Source organism: Antechinus flavipes, chromosome 5, assembly GCF_016432865.1.
Source record: "Antechinus flavipes isolate AdamAnt ecotype Samford, QLD, Australia chromosome 5, AdamAnt_v2, whole genome shotgun sequence".
Lineage (NCBI taxonomy): Eukaryota > Metazoa > Chordata > Mammalia > Dasyuromorphia > Dasyuridae > Antechinus > Antechinus flavipes.
Window position 1 is genome coordinate 108,075,508 of NC_067402.1, and position 17,459 is coordinate 108,092,966.

The following is a 17,459-nucleotide window of genomic DNA, read 5'->3' on the forward strand; positions in this document are numbered from 1 at the left end:
AAGCAGATTCCTCAAATTTTAAATTTAATAAAGCATTTTTTGGATACACATTTTGTGGATACACATATCCACGTGTGTATTAGTTGCTATTACCAGCTTGTGGTAATTTCAGTTTAGACTGGTATCCTATCCAGTTTGCTTCTGATTTGCCTCTCCTTCAACCACTTGGTATATGCTCAGATTATGGAAATTATTCATAATATTACCCCCAAATGATTCAAAAGAAGATAACTGGCACACATAAGCATTGCAATGCTAAATATAAATGATTTTTGGATTACAACTTTGTATTTTTCTATGCCTCTGTTCCCTTCCATAATTGACAGCTGATTAGGTGACTTGGTGTCTGGAAATATGGTTTGATTTGTTACTTATTTAGTTCCCTTAGTATTTGTATGAAAAATTTCTCTGTAATTTAAGTTTAGATTGGTTAATAGTTGTATTTTGGAGGAATTAATAACAAGTCTTTTCTTAAACTTCCAATATGGCAGTTATCTGAACAGAATACTTTTCCTCAAAAATAATCTTACAGATATGTTTATTTTGTTTATTTTTAACCTGACTGGGACTAGGTTAAGAGAAATGATAAAACTGTACCCATGCATGGTGTTGGTGGCACTGACAGTGAAACTGACTTAGTGAAAAGGGCTCATAAATTGTAAGGAGTCTGATTAGTTCCTATAAAAAGTGCTTTTAAAAAAATGAAAATGGAAAATAAAAGAATAATTTAAGGACTTTGCATTTTAGATGATTTTGATGTAATCATACTGAACAGAAAAGCAAAATTAGTCTGTGATGTGATCTTTTAGATCTAGGAAATGGGTTGCAAGATCATCTATTAGGATATCTTTTACTTTCAAAAGTAGCTCACTAGCTAATGCCTCCTAAGTTTGGTTTGCATCCAGATCTCTTTGTAATGTTGTTGTGGATTTAATTTAAAAGGCAGACCAGGACAAACTATTCTTCGAAACTTTCCGAGTTTTGGCAGTTGTGGCAAAAAATGAAATCAAAAGTTTGACTAGCTAATTCTTTTCCTTAATCTTTTTTTTTTTTTTTTTTTAACCTCTTAGGCTCCTACTTTGTCTCCACCCTTTATCATTAAAATACTGATGCAAGTTAATGTAGAAATCCTTATCTCCCCATTGTAAAAGCGGATAAATGCTTATATCCCTTGAAATAATGATTAGTTTTGGGATTGGGTCATGATAATAAATTGATAATAAAATTGATCATCTGTATTGGAAGCCAAACTTGTTGTTTGCATCTGGTTTCTTCCTGATTGTATAATGGAAAAGCTTTACAATTTTTAAACAAATCAAAATACACTGACAGGTTTTAAAATGTTAGTCAAGCTTGACTAAAATGCAAGTAGTTTCTTTTAGCATAATACTACTTTGATATGGCAAGAAGTGCACAATAATTTGACCATTTTCTTTTAAAAGGCTCTTTTCGATTCCTCATTAAATAAATTCTTTAAGAATTAAATAGTAAATTATTATTTTCCATTTTTTTCTTGCTTATAAGTATGTAAATTCTTAGTTTTAGCATTTTACTTTTAATGTAAGTTTCTTTTGTATAGCTAATGATTGTAATATCTCATTTTGTTAGGGAGTAGTAAATTAGATTACTAAAACTTCTTATATAGTTTATTTAAAAGCATTATGGCTTCATATTTATCTCTTTTTTTAAAAATTTTTGAACAAATGGGGCATGTTCTGTCACTGTAGGGATTCTTAGTAGTTCTGTCCATGAATTGAATAGATTATGTTTAATTTATTTTAAAAGAAAGTTTCATGATAAAGTAGGCTAGTTTAAAAAATTTAATTTCCATACTGCCTAGAACTCTAGCTTTGGAGGATGTGAAAAATGAAATTGCTCCCTTATATCCTTCAATTTCAAAAGGATGTGAACCAAATTAGAATGGTTTTACTGGTAGTAATATACAGACATTTTGGTATAAAATAAATATTCATTGAATGAGAAAATTTTAATATGAAAATAATCTTAAAAATCCTTATTGGTGAGGAATAGCTTCTTAGTGCAATAACAGGTATTACAGGTAATTTAGTTTAAAGACATATTCCCTATTCTCCAGGCCCCTTCCAACCTCCTAAAAGACAGTTTTAAAAGAATGAGAAGCATCATTGTATAATAAAGCATCAGGTCACTAATTGAATTCACTCAGAAGGCACTGAGTTTATAACTTTTGACAAAGTTATATGATCATAGGCTTAAATGATAATTTAAATTTCTCAAGTTTACCTTCATTTTTAATCTGGTGCTGATATATAGTAGCTGCCCAACAGAATTGTGGTAAGACTCAAATGAGCAAATAGAGGATGTTTCCTGAACACACAGGACTGTTTTTAGGGATGCATTTTTATGTAGCTATGTTTGTTACACTGGTTTAAAGCTATTGAAACTCATTTTCATCATTTTAAAAAGAGATCATTAGATTAAAGTGATTTTTCACAAGCCAAGAATTTGATTTCAGACTGCATACCATTCAGTTAGCTTTTATCAGTAAATAGTTCCTTCTGGATTTTGGGGGAGTACAGTGACAAGATCCAACTTCAGTGGTTGAAGATTGATGAATAGAGGGAATTAGGTTACTATATTTCTTCTGTATCTTACATATCATAAGTAAAATGCACTTTATAATTTGCCCAAAGAATTTCTTCTTCTAGATAAGTGTTTTTTGCCACCCAAGAAGAACATGTACTGGAAAATGTTTATTTAACATTCTTAAATTGTAAAAATTAGGAAATCCCAATAATGTTTGAAAAAAATTTGTGTGCAAATCCCCATTTTAATTTTATAAAACTTAATAATGTGTTTGATTATTTAAAAAAATTCTTCATGTGAAAGATGATGGTGGTGCTTTTCAGTTTCATTTTTTCTTTACTTTATAAAAAGTGCAAAAAATTTGTAAAGGTTGCAGACATGGTGTTCGTAATAGATTTTAACAGCAATTTTATAGGCTTCTGAAAAGAACTTTGTTCAAAAACTTAAGGCCTTTAATTTTATTATGTGTATGCTTTTAGATGGTTTCTTTCAAAGTGATAAAATGATGTCAATTTTTGTAATGGTAGTAATTGAAACAGATTTTGACAGAAGAGGTTCAAAATACAACTCATAAAAGAAAATAAGGTTTAAACTCTGATACTGCTTGTAGGAACTTTTCCTATGAGGAAATCATCTATTACTGGTGAATCTTTTTGCAAATTAAAAAGGAAAAGCCCTATTAGTTTACTTTTTAAGAAAATTTGATTTTGAGGTGGGGAGAAGAATCAGTTCTGATTTTGAGAATCAGTTTAAAACTACTTATATAGGCAATTTACTCTTGAAGGTTATCTTATAGTCATTAGGTTGCGGTTTTTCCTTAAAAAAACTTAAAAGTTGATAATTATAGAATTCAAATTTTAAATGCATTAGATAATATGTAGTGGTGATGGTGCTTTATAGCTTCTGTATCTCATATTGATGAGTAAAGCTTTTTTTTTTAAATATGTATAATTTGAAAGAAAATCTTTAGCAATGATAGCTCTTCTAAAGCTCCCTGAAAGCAAGGATTCATTTTTGTCCTCATATCCTCATCACATAGCACAATGCCTATAACATTGTTGGGCACTTAATGAATGCTTATTGATTCTGAGTTTTTAGAAAAGGGTAGACTGGAAAAGAAAACGGAATAGTTAAGTTTTTCTTGTGTTGATCCCTGTATTCAATTTTGAATTTAACAAAATTCTTATTTTCTGTTAAGAAAAAGCAAAAGGTAATGATATATAGAAAATATGAGTGTGTGGGGCTGCTGCTTTTGGTGGAGTAGAAAGTAATTTTTTGAAGAAAATAGTGATCAAGTTTTGTAAAACAGTTATTAACTGAAATATCAGAGGGATAAAACCTTTCTTTAGCTGCAACAAGTAGATGCTTCACTTTTATGCCAAATAACTGAAATTTCTTAAGCTTTTTTTTTTTTTTTAAGTTCTTGGAATAAAAAGAAGTGCCAATTTTGGGTATTTGCAATATTAAACATTCTCTCTTTGTACTGTTGAGTGACCTTAGTGGCATCACAATATGGAATTCAGGTCACTGACTGATTTGAGTTATCAGTTCTACTTTTTCCTTTCTCCCTCTCTTTCTACCAATTGAGTTTGATTTCTTGCATGTTTGATTATGACAGTAATTATGAAGCCTGAAATAAATGAAAATGATGAAGATGGTCAGTCAGTAAGCTTTTATTAAGTGCTTGCTGTCTTTCAGGTCTTGTGCTAACTGCTGGGGAATCAAATGCAAAAGATCTTTGTTCTTCAGGAACTTAAAATCCAGTGAGGGAAACAGCAAGCAACAAATATGGTCAAACAAGTCATATATAAAATACAGAGAAAAACTGTTAGAATTAAGAGGGATTGGCAAAGGCATCCTGTACAAGGTGAGATTTTAGCTGGAACTTGAAGGAAGCTAGGGACACCAGCAGACAAAAATGAGGAGGGCCAGGCATGGGAGGCAGTTGGAGAAAATGCATGAAGCTGAATGGAGACTCGACCATGAAACCAAGGAGACCAGTATCATTGAGTCTTAGTACCTAATGTGGTGGGAGCTGTAAAGTGTAAATAGATTGGAAAGGTAGTAGTGGGAGCCTAGGTTATGAAAGGTTCTGAACAATAAAAAGAAGCTTTTTGTATTTGATCCTAGATGTGATAGGGAGCAACTAGAGTTGAGTTTGGGAATGACAAGGCAGCAAGATGCAGTGGAAAGAACTCTGTATTTAGGGTCAGGAGTCCTAACTTTCCAATTCCTGCTCTGTGGTCTTGCGCAAATCATTTAGCTTCTTAATAGCTTCAATTTTCCCCCTTGAAAATTAGAAGTTTTCACAAATTGATGTTTTAGGTCTTTCAAAATCTATAATCCTTTGAAATAATTTTTGATAGTGATACTTTTTCTGCTATCTACGTTTCGATTTTTCTTTGTCTTAAACACAGTATTTTTCAGCTGAGGTGGTCTTGGTCTACTATACCACCATGCACTCTGAAAAACAAATTCTGGAAATTTATGCACAAGGGCTAAGGTATTCATTCAGAATGAACATATTTGCAAACTAATTTTTTTTGTCTTTGATTATGAAGTAAAGGAACTTTTTTTTGAGACTTGTGATATTGAATTTTCATTATGGATAAATAACTGATAGAGAGTGTTAAGGGATCTAGTGACTGTTCAATCAGTTGAGTGGACCCTTTGTGGAGGATTTACTAGGTGATATAGCCAAAAATAGCACAGAATTAAAAGATAGGGGGTAGTTTTTCACTTATTTTATTAGATGGAGTTATTGATTGTTGATTGATTGTTGATGGGATATTAGCTCCATTGAAGTAATTATTATTTGAACCAATATTTTATTGCGTGCCTATTGTGTTTTGTAAGATACTGAGGATTTGCAGAAATTACATATAAAACAGCTTTTCTGTTCTGAATAGGGGAACTTATGATCCAATTGGGAAGACTTGGATACATAAAACAGGAAAATACAAGTTACTCTGTACTTTTTGCATTTTTAGCACACAGAGTGCAGTAGAGGCTAGTGTGGGTTTGAGTAGATAGGGAAGGCTTCCTGGTGAATGGAAAGGATTTAGATATTAAAGACATCCAAAGACTGGGGAATTCTCACATGAGCCAATGCCTATAAGTAGGAAGCAGTGTGATGTGAGTAGTAGATGATAGTAAGAGACTTGTTTGAATGGAAAGTTGAATTGGAGGAGTTGATTGGGAAGAAGATTTTGTGAAGGAAAAGTGAGCAAGATCATAGGGAATTATTACTTCCAATTGAATTCATCATTGTGGAATTATGGAGGAAATACAAAGGCAAATATGAAACAGCCAATTCCTGCCAAAGTATTGCTTTTCTACTTGGTATTGGTGTGGAATAATGCATAATTGAGATGCAGTTGTAAATATAAAGTTATTTAAGAGTGAAAGGATGCTAAATTGGGAAATCAGTAAGGTTTCATTGAGGAGAAATTTTAGTGTTGGTGATGAGAGAACCTGTACATTCAAGTTGAGAGATATGATAGTTTGTTTGAATTCATGAGGGTAGGAGATGAAATTTGGCATTTCTGGAAAGGTTAGTAGTGAAATTTGACTTCATGAAAGGAAATATGAAATGTTAGATTGGTACCAGAGGCAGGCTGAATAGTTTTAAAGATCATAGGAAACTTTTGAAAGTTTTTGAGCAAGAGAGTATGATCAGACCTCTAACTTGTGAAAGATTATTTTTTTATCCATTCCTTAGAAGATGTATTAGAGAGGGAATACATGGGAAATTGCCATTGCAGTAGTTTAGATGAGGGCTGAAGTAGGGCAGTGACCATTTGAGTGAAGAGAAGGTAGATAGGAGAGATGTTGTAGAGGTGAAACTGATAGTGCTTAATGGCCTGCTCTGCAGGGGAGGAGGAGTAGCAGCAGTACGTACATCTGATATTCAGATAGCACTTTAAAGTTTGGAATAATATTTCATTTGAACCTCCCGTTAATCCCGTGATGTAGGTGCCAGGATTACCCCAGTTTTCCAGAGGAGAAAATTCATGTTGAAAGAGCTAAGTGACTTGCACAGGGTTTTACAGCCAGCAAGGGTTGAACATGGAACTTGAATCCAGGTTTTCCTGACACTTGAGTCTTGCACTCTCTCCCTTATTCTGATGCTGGCAGCCTTGGTAGAAGTAGAGAACTTTGGAGGTGGGCAAAGTTCAAGAGAAAATAATGTTTGAAATGCCAAAGAGAGAGAGCTATGTGGAAATATCGAACATTGCTTTGGTGTTGGAATTTTGGAGTTAAGATGAGAAATTAGATTGAAGAATTTGGGAGTTGAATGAATAGAGTCAACAGGAACAGATAAGATCACCTAGGGTTTAGAGTGATTGGGAGAAGACTGAGGATTTGGAGAGCACCTGTATTTAATTAAGTATGAAGGGTTAGATGGTATACCTAAGGAGACTGAAAAGGAATTATTAGACAGGTAAGAAAATCAGGAGGAAATAGTATCATGAAAACCAAGGGAAGAGAGACTATCTAGGAAGATATTTCTAATTCAGAAATTGCAGAGATTTAGGAGATGTGCTTTGGGAAAAGGCCATTGGATTTACTAGCTAAGTTCCTTTTAACACTTTCAGCTCGGTGGGTGCAGTAGTGAGCCACTCTATGCCAAGAAAACCTCAAATGAAGAGTTAGATGTGGCTGAACAACACTTAATCCTTTCTTTATCCCATCACTGTGCTGATACTACTCTCCAAAGATTATACCGAAGGGAAGGGAATGAGAGTAGATAATACTAAGATATTGGCAGTGAAAATGAGAGTTAAAGATGCTAGTTTAAGGTTGTGGCAGGTTCAAATGAAATTTTTTTTTTTTAAAAGAATGAGGATCTTTGGACATGTTTATAGAATTTGTTAAGAAAAGCCAGTATTTGGGGAGACATTCAATTAGAGGGCTGGCCCAGGTGATTGGAACAGTCAATAAAGTTCCAGGATTTGAATCAGAAAGACCTAAATTCAAATCTGGCCTTAGATACTTACTCATTGGACCCTGGATAAATAATTTCGCCTTGTTTGCCTCAGTTTCCCCCTCTGCAAAATGATCCAGATAAGGAAATGGGAATTTTTTTTGCATTTTTGCCAAGAAAACCTCAAAAACTATTGCAAAGAATTAGACAAGACTGAACAGATTGCAACTAGGTGGCCCATTGAACAGAGCACCTACCCTGGGTCAGGAAGACTTTCCGAGTTCAAATCTGGCCTCATTTACCAGCTGTATGAACCTGGACAACTCATATAATCTTTTTTTTTGCTTCAGTTTCCTCATCTACAAAATGAGTTGTAGAGAGAAATAGCAAACAGTAAAACAAGTCAACATTAGAGAAAAGGAATAAGTGGGCAAATTCTGGAAGGAGAAAGTAGTTATGATTTGATAACAAAGACAGTACAGAGCCATTGCAAGTTTTTGAGCAAGAAGAATACCATGATGACATTAATAAGAACATTAATCTCATAACAAAGTAAGTGGGGAATTCTCTTATTTGGTTAAGTTCTCCAAGTTTTTTTTTTTGGTTATTTGTTGTTGCTCTTAATTATCCACGTAAAAGAAACAAGTAGATGAAGAATTCCTATTGTTCAGATTAGGATATGCTGTTGACTAGACAACCAATAGAAAATATCCCTTTGTATATTATCTTAGTACAAATGTACAGTGAATTGGGCTCGGGATCAAAAAGGAAAGCAGGTAAGATTCTTTGGGAAATTGCAGTTCTTCAAATTCTGAAATAGAGTTCATTTTTTTTTTTTTTAAACAACTATGGTTTCCCCTTAATGTTATATGGGTATAAATCTTGGAATCTTGGTCTTCAGAATGCCGAAATTCAGGTCACTCAAAGGTCAGTGGAGATATTGATTGCTGGGTATATACAGGAAAATCTGGGTTTAAATGTTGCCACATTTACTAGCTCTGTAAATTACTTAACTTTTTTTCTTTTTGATTCTGTTTTCTTATATATGAAATAGGAATGTTATCATTAATATTGCAGTATAGAGTATTACTTATATTTCAGTGGTTATGAGGATCAAGTAAAATATATGAGGCAGATTTTAAAAATACTGTGTAAAGATCAGTTACTGTTACTTAACAGGTTACTGCTTGGTTGGATCTAGGGAATGAAAGAAGACAGAAATCAAGCCTATAGGATTGAAGAAATAGGATATTCATTTTTGCTAGCTACATTGATTGCTCAATTTACAATCACAAAAAATTCCAGTAAAAAAGGTTAATTAATATTATAAAAATTATTTTAATTTTATTCTTTTGGGCATAGGTGTCTAACAATTTAAAAGAAAAAAAAGCAGCTCTTTGTTATTAATAATAGAATATCTTCTGTCCATAAGTTAAGATAAATGTGTGGTTCACTTACTGCTTTAAGTATGTATTAGTTAAAAGGAACACTGGGAGTATATTTGAACAACTTATATTTATTATATTTAAAATTGGCTTGAGTGTAGAGAGAATTTCTAGTGAAGTGTAAGATTATTGAATAAGCTCCACCTCATTGCTTGAGGGCATAAGGTTAGGTCAGCAGGCAGAAGGATGCAGGGACATAGTGAAATGACAGTTTATTCTTCCATGAACTTATTATTATTTTTTAAACCTTAAGACTTACCCATGTTAGTTTTGGTTGGATTTTTTTCGAGCTCTATTTTCTTTGAAGTCAATAAAGTTTTTGCTTTTGTTGACTTTCATTAAGTCAACTTTTTGCATTTATTATGTAATTTCAGTATAATATTTGCTATATTTCATTAAGGAATTTATAAATTGTTTAATTTTGGACTTCTCTTGACTTTGCTATCTTAAAGCTGAAGAAAAAATATGAGTGTCACAATTATTACTTTATTAAAAATTATATGGTACAGTTCTTTCTCTTTAATATCAAGCACATGAAATAAAGAATAATTTGTTTTTTTCCTAAACATTTAGAACACATTTTATGTTTGGAGGAATCCAGAAGAGGGAAAAGTAGGCATGGGTGTGATTCTTAAAAGCTTTATATTAAATTCATCCTAATTTTTCCCTAGCAATTTCCTCCCATTTTCTTTTCTATTTTTTGAAAGTGTTAAAAATAGTGCTCAGTTAAATAATAATGATTAAAGATATACAATATGACACTTCATGGAAAACATTTTCTTTTACTCTTGAATTGTTAAGGCTTTCTTGAGCCTTTTACCATGACATATCGTTAATTTTTGCTAAATCCAATTTAGTTATGTTCCAGAGTTTTTTGGAGTCGAAGAAAAGCCATTTCATTCTTTTTGCAGAATTGTTTTAACTGTTTTCAGCATTCTAGCTTTGGTTCAGAAGGCTGGATCCAAATTTTTTTGTATGTTTTAATTTTTGATGAGGGAGGGAGGTGGCTTATTCCTAAAATAAGCTTAGGATTTCATGATGTTTTATACTTCTTCTTATACCATTTTTTTTAATAGAGAAAGAGCTCACCAATTCTTCATTATTGTTATTAGAGGTGAGGAAAAAATGAATATCTTTAAGTACAGGAGGGCTTCTATATTTGAGGATTCTGTCATACTTTAGAGTAAATTGTCTTGTGCCAAGCAATGCTTTCCCCTGCCCCCTCGCATCCCGCAAAAGCATGACTTTTTTATTGTTTTGCTAGCAAAACCTCAATGAGGCAAAAATGGAAGAGGGAAATGATGGAATGATGTCTCACCCTGTCTCCCATCCTCTCCAGTCTGTGTATTTCAAGAATTTTTATGATGGACTAATTTTTAAAAATAGATAATCCACACATATTCAGAGATTTAAAGATTCACACAGGTTAATCAGCTTCTTTAAATTGGAAAATGATTTCCTCCCCTCTACTCTTTCCTTTCCCTCTGTTGGAACCAATTTCTTTCATCTTATATTCTGAATTCATTAAATCAGACAATTATGGATCTTGAGAACCATAAGGGGAAATGGAAGTCATTTAGGCCAATACTTTAGGCCTATAGGCCAATAATGCTTCTTATTCTGTGGATGAACTAACTGAACTCTCTATAGAGATTAAGTGACCTGACCAATGTTATACAGTTATGTCAGAATTAGAATTTGGAATGTAGACTTTTGGACTCCATCAGATCAGCACCTAGAAGAAATTTGCAGCATAGAAGGCAGAAAGGAGTAATTTTTGGAGCAGGAGGGTAAGCCTAAATGGAGTGGAGGACTGACAGAAGACAATGTGATGGTATTGTGGAGAGAGGAGTCAAGAGGTAGGAGGTGGGAGAGGGGGTTCCAAAGGGAGTAGGATCATGCCAAAGAAAAGCTTTGCATGCTTTGCAGTTTTCTGAGAGCCTCTGATGGCAGCCGTTGCGTCACTTAAAATCTTTCATTCTGTCTTTGGACTGCACCTTAATGAGTGTTCAATGGAAAGGACTAATTCAATAGACGTTATGTGGTTAAACATAAAATTATCAGTGCCTAGATCTTAATCTCAAATCTTGTGAATCCTGACCAAAGAAGATTGAATAAAGAGTTAAAAGATCCGAATTCAAATTATGGTTCTGCCATTTATTCTAAGTCATTCATGTCTGAAGCCTTCATGAAGGGGATTGAACTAGATAGCTTCTGAGGCCCTATTATCCTATGACCCTGGATCTCATTTTTCTCCTCATCTCTACAAAATAGATATAATTATGCTTGCATTATATATGTCACAGATAGTTGTGAGGAAAGAACTTCATAAACCTTAAACTGAATGAAGATGTGAGTTGTGATGCTCCTCTAATCTGTCTCCTTCCTCCTCTATTATTGATATAGTATTTGCAGATTTTTCTTTGAGGGTTTTCTACAATTCTGATTTTCCACAATTCTTAAGGTTGGGTTATATTTGAACTTGTTCATTTACATGGAGTGAAAATTATATGTTAATATGGAATGGAACTCCTTAGTTTGCTTATGGGCAAATTCTTCAAGAGAGGTTTTATTGTTTTCATGTCATTTCTTATTCTTTCTGACTCCATTTGGGGCTTTCTTGGCAAAGATACCAGAGTGGTTTGCTATTTTCTTCTCTAGGTCATTTATATTCTCTAGGTCAGAAGAAACTGAAATAAACAGGTTTAAGTGACTTGCTCAGGATCACATAGCTTATAAGTGTCTGAGGGACAATTAATGAATTTGATTTGATGATTTCAGGTCTTCCTGATTCTAGATCAGCACTCTTATCCACTGTGCAAACTAGTTGCCCTTATGCCAGGTACATATCTCTTCACTCTCCAGAAAATGAAAAGATGTTTTAAGGAGCTTGATTGAATTTGGCAGAAGGGAGAGAAAGGTGGGTAGCTAAATATATTAACTACATCGGAGGTTTCTCAGCTACTCTTTCAGGTATAGCTATAAGATATAGCTGAATCAGGTAGCTTTGGAGATGGTTGGCCTCATTTTTTAATTGTTAAAGTTACAAAACCCTCTAATTTGCTAGAAATAATAGCAGGCTTTGAAACTAAATTTATATTTCCCCTTTTTTACATAATCAGAATTTTCTCAACTATTTTATCATTAGCACTGAGGTTTGGTTAGCCATCTTTCTTAGCACTTAGCAAATATATTAGGTACTTGCTGTGTGCTGAGTAATGCTCTAGGTTCTGGGATCATAGGACCATATCTTTAGAGTTAGAAAGAATGTTACAGGTCAGTTCAACTCCCTCATCTTATAAATGAGGAAACTCAGGCCTACAGATATTAAATTATCTTTTTTAAAATCACACATTTTAATAAGTAGTTTATCAAGGATTCAAACCCAGGTCTTCTGATGCTTTCTGCAAAGAGATAAATCTTGGCTTCATAGAGTTCATAGTTTAACAAGAAGATCAAACAGAAAAATGACTAATAGAATAGGAAGGGAAGTAGATTGAGAGTCAGGATCTGGGTTCAAAATTCTAGCATTGGTATTTGCTGTCATGGACAAATTATTTCACCTCTTTGGGTCTCAGTTAATTTTTAACTGAGACCCAAATTTTTAAAACAAGGAGGTTGAATTAGATAAACTCTTAAGATTTCTTTCAGATTTAGAAGGGTCTTGTGAGTGAGAACTGTTTGCAAAATAAAGTTGCTATGTGAGAGAGGAGAGGAAGGTTCTTTCAGGAAGGAGGAAAATATTGAGAGGTTTCTTTTTTTTTTTTTTTAATTTTTATTTAATAATTACTTTATATTGACAGAATCCATGCTAGGGTAATTTTTTTTACAACATTATCCCTTGCACTCGTTTCTGTTCTGATTTTTCCCCTCCCTCCCTCTACCTCCTCCCCTAGATGGCAAGCAGTTTTATATATGTTAGATATGTTGCAGTATATCCTAGATACAATATATGTTTGCAGAACCGAACAGTTCTCTTGTTGCACAGGGAGAATTGGATTCAGAAGGTAAAAATAACCCAGAAAGAAAAACAAAAATGCAGATAGTTCACATTCGTTTCCCAGTGTTCTTTCTTTGGGAGTAGCTGCTTCTGTCCGTCATTTATCAATTGAAACTCAGTTAGGTCTCTTTGTCAAAGAAATCCACTTCCATCAAAATACGTCCTCATACAATATCGTTGTCGAAGTGTATAATGATCTCCTGGTTCTGCTCATTTCACTTAGCATCAGTTCATGTAAGTCTTGCCAGTCCTCTCTGTATTCATCCTGCTGGTCATTTCTTACAGAACAATAATATTCCATAACATTCATATACCACAGTTTACCCAGCCATTTTCCAATTGATGGGCATCCATTCATTTTCCAGTTTCTAGCCACTACAAACAGGGCTGCTACAAACATTTTGGCACATACAGGTCCCTTTCCCTTCTTTAGTATTTCTTTGGGATATAAGCCCAATAGAAACACTGCTGGATCAAAGGGTATGCACAATTTGATAACTTTTTGGGCATAATTCCAGATTGCTCTCCAGAATGGTTGGATTCGTTCACAACTCCACCAACAATGCATTAGTGTCCCAGTTTTCCCGCATCCCCTCCAACATTCATCGTTATTTTTTCCTGTCATCTTAGCCAATCTGACAGGTGTGTAGTGGTATCTCAGAGTTGTCTTAATTTGCATTTCTCTGATCAATAATGATTTGGAACACTTTCATATGAGTGGTAATAGTTTCAATTTCATCCTCTGAAAATTGTCTGTTCATATCCTTTGACCATTTATCAATTGGAGAATGGCTTGATTTCTTATAAATTTGAGTCAATTCTCTATATATTTTGGAAATGAGGCCTTTATCAGAACCTTTAACTGTGAAGATGTTTGATTACATCAAATTAAAAAGCCTTTGTACAAATAAAACTAATGCAAACAAGATTAGAAGGGAAGCAACAAACTGGGAGAGGGTTCTTAAAGCTGTCATTTGATGCAGGGCTTCTTAACTTTTTCTTCTCACTATCCCTTTTCACCTGAAAAATTTTTGTGACCCCAAATACATAAGTATAAAAATAGATATATTAATGAAATATTTATTGATGTCATAATTTTGTGACTGTCCCATATTGTTATTGATCTTTAATTTTAAAAGCTTTGATTTAATGTATGGGCAAGAATTCTGCAGGTGAAAAGAGTAAATTAGTTAGTGGATTAACAATTTGGATATTCTTAAATAACCAGCAGGTGAAATTGAAGTGAGGAGCCCTTAAACATTTTTTCCCCCATAAAAGTGGTGGTCTGATCATAAGAAAGATGAATTTTGGGTGGCTTGGAAGTAAAGAAGAGTTGAAGTGTGAAAAGAGGGGAGAAACTGGTCAGCAAAGGATTAAAAGGTATATAATCAAAAGAATACAGCTAATGATTAATGAAGTGGTGGTGGTGTATTCATTTATTCAGTAAACATGTGATAGGTGTCAATGGAGATAAAAAAGAAAAAAAATTCCTCTTCTCAAGGAGTTTGCATTTAATTTGTTGAGTGTCAGGAAATAACATGAAAATATAAGTTCAAAGTAATTTCTGGGGATGAGATCACTTAAACATGTTGGGAATCAAGATCAGCTTTGAGGAAGAAGGAGGGGGCAGTTGAGCTGAGTCTTTAAGGAAACTAAAGTGAGGAAGGTTTACATTCTAAGGATATATGACAGTCGATATAAAGGCACAGAGAAGGGAAACATGAAAGAGCAAGTGGGATAGTTTGGCTGCAAAATTTTGTGGGTTGTGTGTAGACATATAATGTGCATAACACTTCAAAACACAGGCTGAAAATTTCTTTAGCCTAAAGACATTTGGCAGACACTGAGGCCAGGGAGTGACATTGTCAGCTTTCTGTTTTAAGATCATTTTAGCAATTAGGAATGCAGTAGGGAGAGAGCTAAGTTAGAGGAGACCAATTAGAGTCTCATAATGTAGATGAGAAGTAATGAGGTCCTGATTAGAATGGTGACTTTGTAAAAAGGGGGTAGAAGACTTGATAACTAATTGGCTACAGGGCTGAAGAATGTAAAGAATTGAGTAAAGCTGGGACCTGAGTGACTGAAAGGTTGGTTGTCTTCAACAAGTGGTTAGGAAGAGGGGAGAATTTAAGAGAAAGAAAATAATTATATAAATGATTTATATTAAGGTTGAGATGCATATGGAATATCTAATTGCAAATGTCTAAGAGGCAGTTGGTTATTTTGGGTTATTACTCTAGAGAGAAACTGTGTATAGATTTGAGTTATCTGCCTAGAGATAAAATGAATCCAAGAGACCTGCTGATATCACCATAAGAGCGAAGAGAGGAGGGGAAAAGGGATGCAGGACAGAGCCTTTGTACTTACCACACACAGGAGCAGAGCACAAATAATGATCCAATAAGGAAGAGACTTGAGAAGATTGGGAGACTGGTAAGAGTCATTGCTTTGAGAAGCCAGAGTAGAGGAGATGTCAGATGCAGCAAAGATCCCTAGAAGGTTAAGGATTTCAAAGAGATCATCAGGTTTGGCAATTTAAAAATCTTTGGTATCTTTGGGGAGAATAATTTCAGTTGTGATGTTTAGAAGCCATTCTGCAAGTGGTAAAGAGAGAAAGGAAGTAGACTTCCTGTGTAGACAACTTTTCTAAGAGTTTAACTGAAAGATAGGATACACACACAAAATATATATGTATGTATTTATTCTTATATCTATACACAGATATTTATATACATGTGTATATATATATGTGTGTATGTGCATATATAAAATTACAATATGCACATATATTTAGTAAGTCTTAAACAGAACTCGTTTCCCTTAACCTCATCTCCTCTTTTTTATTTTTTAAAATTAAATCACTGTTGAGAGCAACACCATCCTCCCAGTCCTTTAGTTTGAAATTGAGGAATTATTCTGGATTCTTCCCTCTCTCATTCTCCTATCTAATCTGTTGACGAGGCTTGTTGATTTCACTTTTGCATCATATCTCAAATAAGTCTATTTCTCTCCTCTTACCTGTTACCATTCTTGTATAGCTTCCTCATCATCTCAACTTTGATTATTGTAATAGCCTATTGGTGGGTTGGCCTGCCTCAAGTCTCTCCGTTCCAATCCAGTCTCCATTCAGCCACTAAAGAGATTTGATCATGTTAATACCCCCACTCAATAAACTTCAGTGGCTTTCTTTTGTCTCCAGAAACAAATACAAAATGCTGTTTGGCTTTTTAGCTATAAAAGGCCTTTATAACCTAACCCCCTCTTAACTTTCCAGTTTTATTAGACTTTACTCTTGCACACATACTCTTTATTCAGTGACAATGGTTTCCTGGATGTTCTGTGAACTAGATACTTTTATCTCTTGACTTCAGGTATTTTTTCTGTTCATTCCTCACACCTGGAATGCTTTCTTTCCCTCTGTCCTAACTTCTGATATCCTAGAATTCCTTTATGTCCCAATTAAAGTTCCACCTTCTTCAGGAAGCCTTCCCTAATCTCTCAATCCAGTACTTTCCTTTTCATGTTTATCTTGGATATAGCTTGCTTTATTTGTATTTGTTTGCATGTTATTGCTTTTATTAGATCATAAACTCTTTGAGACAGGGACTGTCTTGTTGCTTTTTTGTATTCTTAATGCTAAGCCCTAACACTGTACTAACAGTATCTGGCAGGTTGTAGGTGCTTAATAGATCTTTACTGAATTGGATTACATAAGTACACACATGTAATATAAGGGGATGATAGAATCAATAAAGGTATTATTTTTTAAAAGAGAGAGCCGGGTATTTTGTAGACTGCTAGGAAAAAAATGGGTAAGAGAAGGATGCTTGCCTGCAGAGACATGCCACCTGAGCAGATAAAGGGATGGAATCAAGGGTATAAGTAATGGGGTTGATCAAGTTGAGGGATAAGGGCCTCCTATTCTATAAAAAAATTGGAGCAAAAAGAAGAGGATGAGGATTGAAGAGTAGTTTTGTGGAATAGGATGAAGAGGGGGTTATTTCTTAATAAAATATTATGATTATATATTAAGAAAATGAAGCAGTTGCTACTTTGAAAGATCTCAAATTCTTTTGAGAGAGACATGAATGTATGAGTATATGTTGAATAAAGACAAAATAAATATTATGTAATTAAATACAAAGTAGACAGAAAGGACTTTAGCAGTTAAGATTGGGGGAAAAGTATCACACAAAAGTTAATACTTGAATTGCCTACTGAGCCAGGTGTTCTATGAGGTGGAGCTGAGGAGAGAAAGTGCCTTCTGGGCTTGAGGGGGAGGCCAGAGTAAAGATAAAGATCTGAAAGGAATAGAATGAAGGCCAGTTTGGCTGTGCCATAATGTTCTAGAAGAGGAGTAAAAGTGGAAAGATAATTTGGTGCAGGTTGTGAGGAACATAAAAGCCAAATGGAAGAATTTAATTTGGTCCTAGAAGCAAAAGGGAGCCACTAGAATTTGAATAAATGAGTGATATGGAAAAAGAGTTATCTTAAAAAAATTTTTTTTAATAAGTAAAAATCC

General features: G+C 34.0%; 1 protein-coding gene across 2 annotated transcripts in view; it reads left to right on the forward strand.

Annotated features, from left to right (window-relative positions):
* Window positions 1-17,459, forward strand: part of CNOT4 (CCR4-NOT transcription complex subunit 4) — a 166,928-nt gene that overhangs the window by 1,167 nt on the left and 148,302 nt on the right. The window lies entirely within an intron of this gene.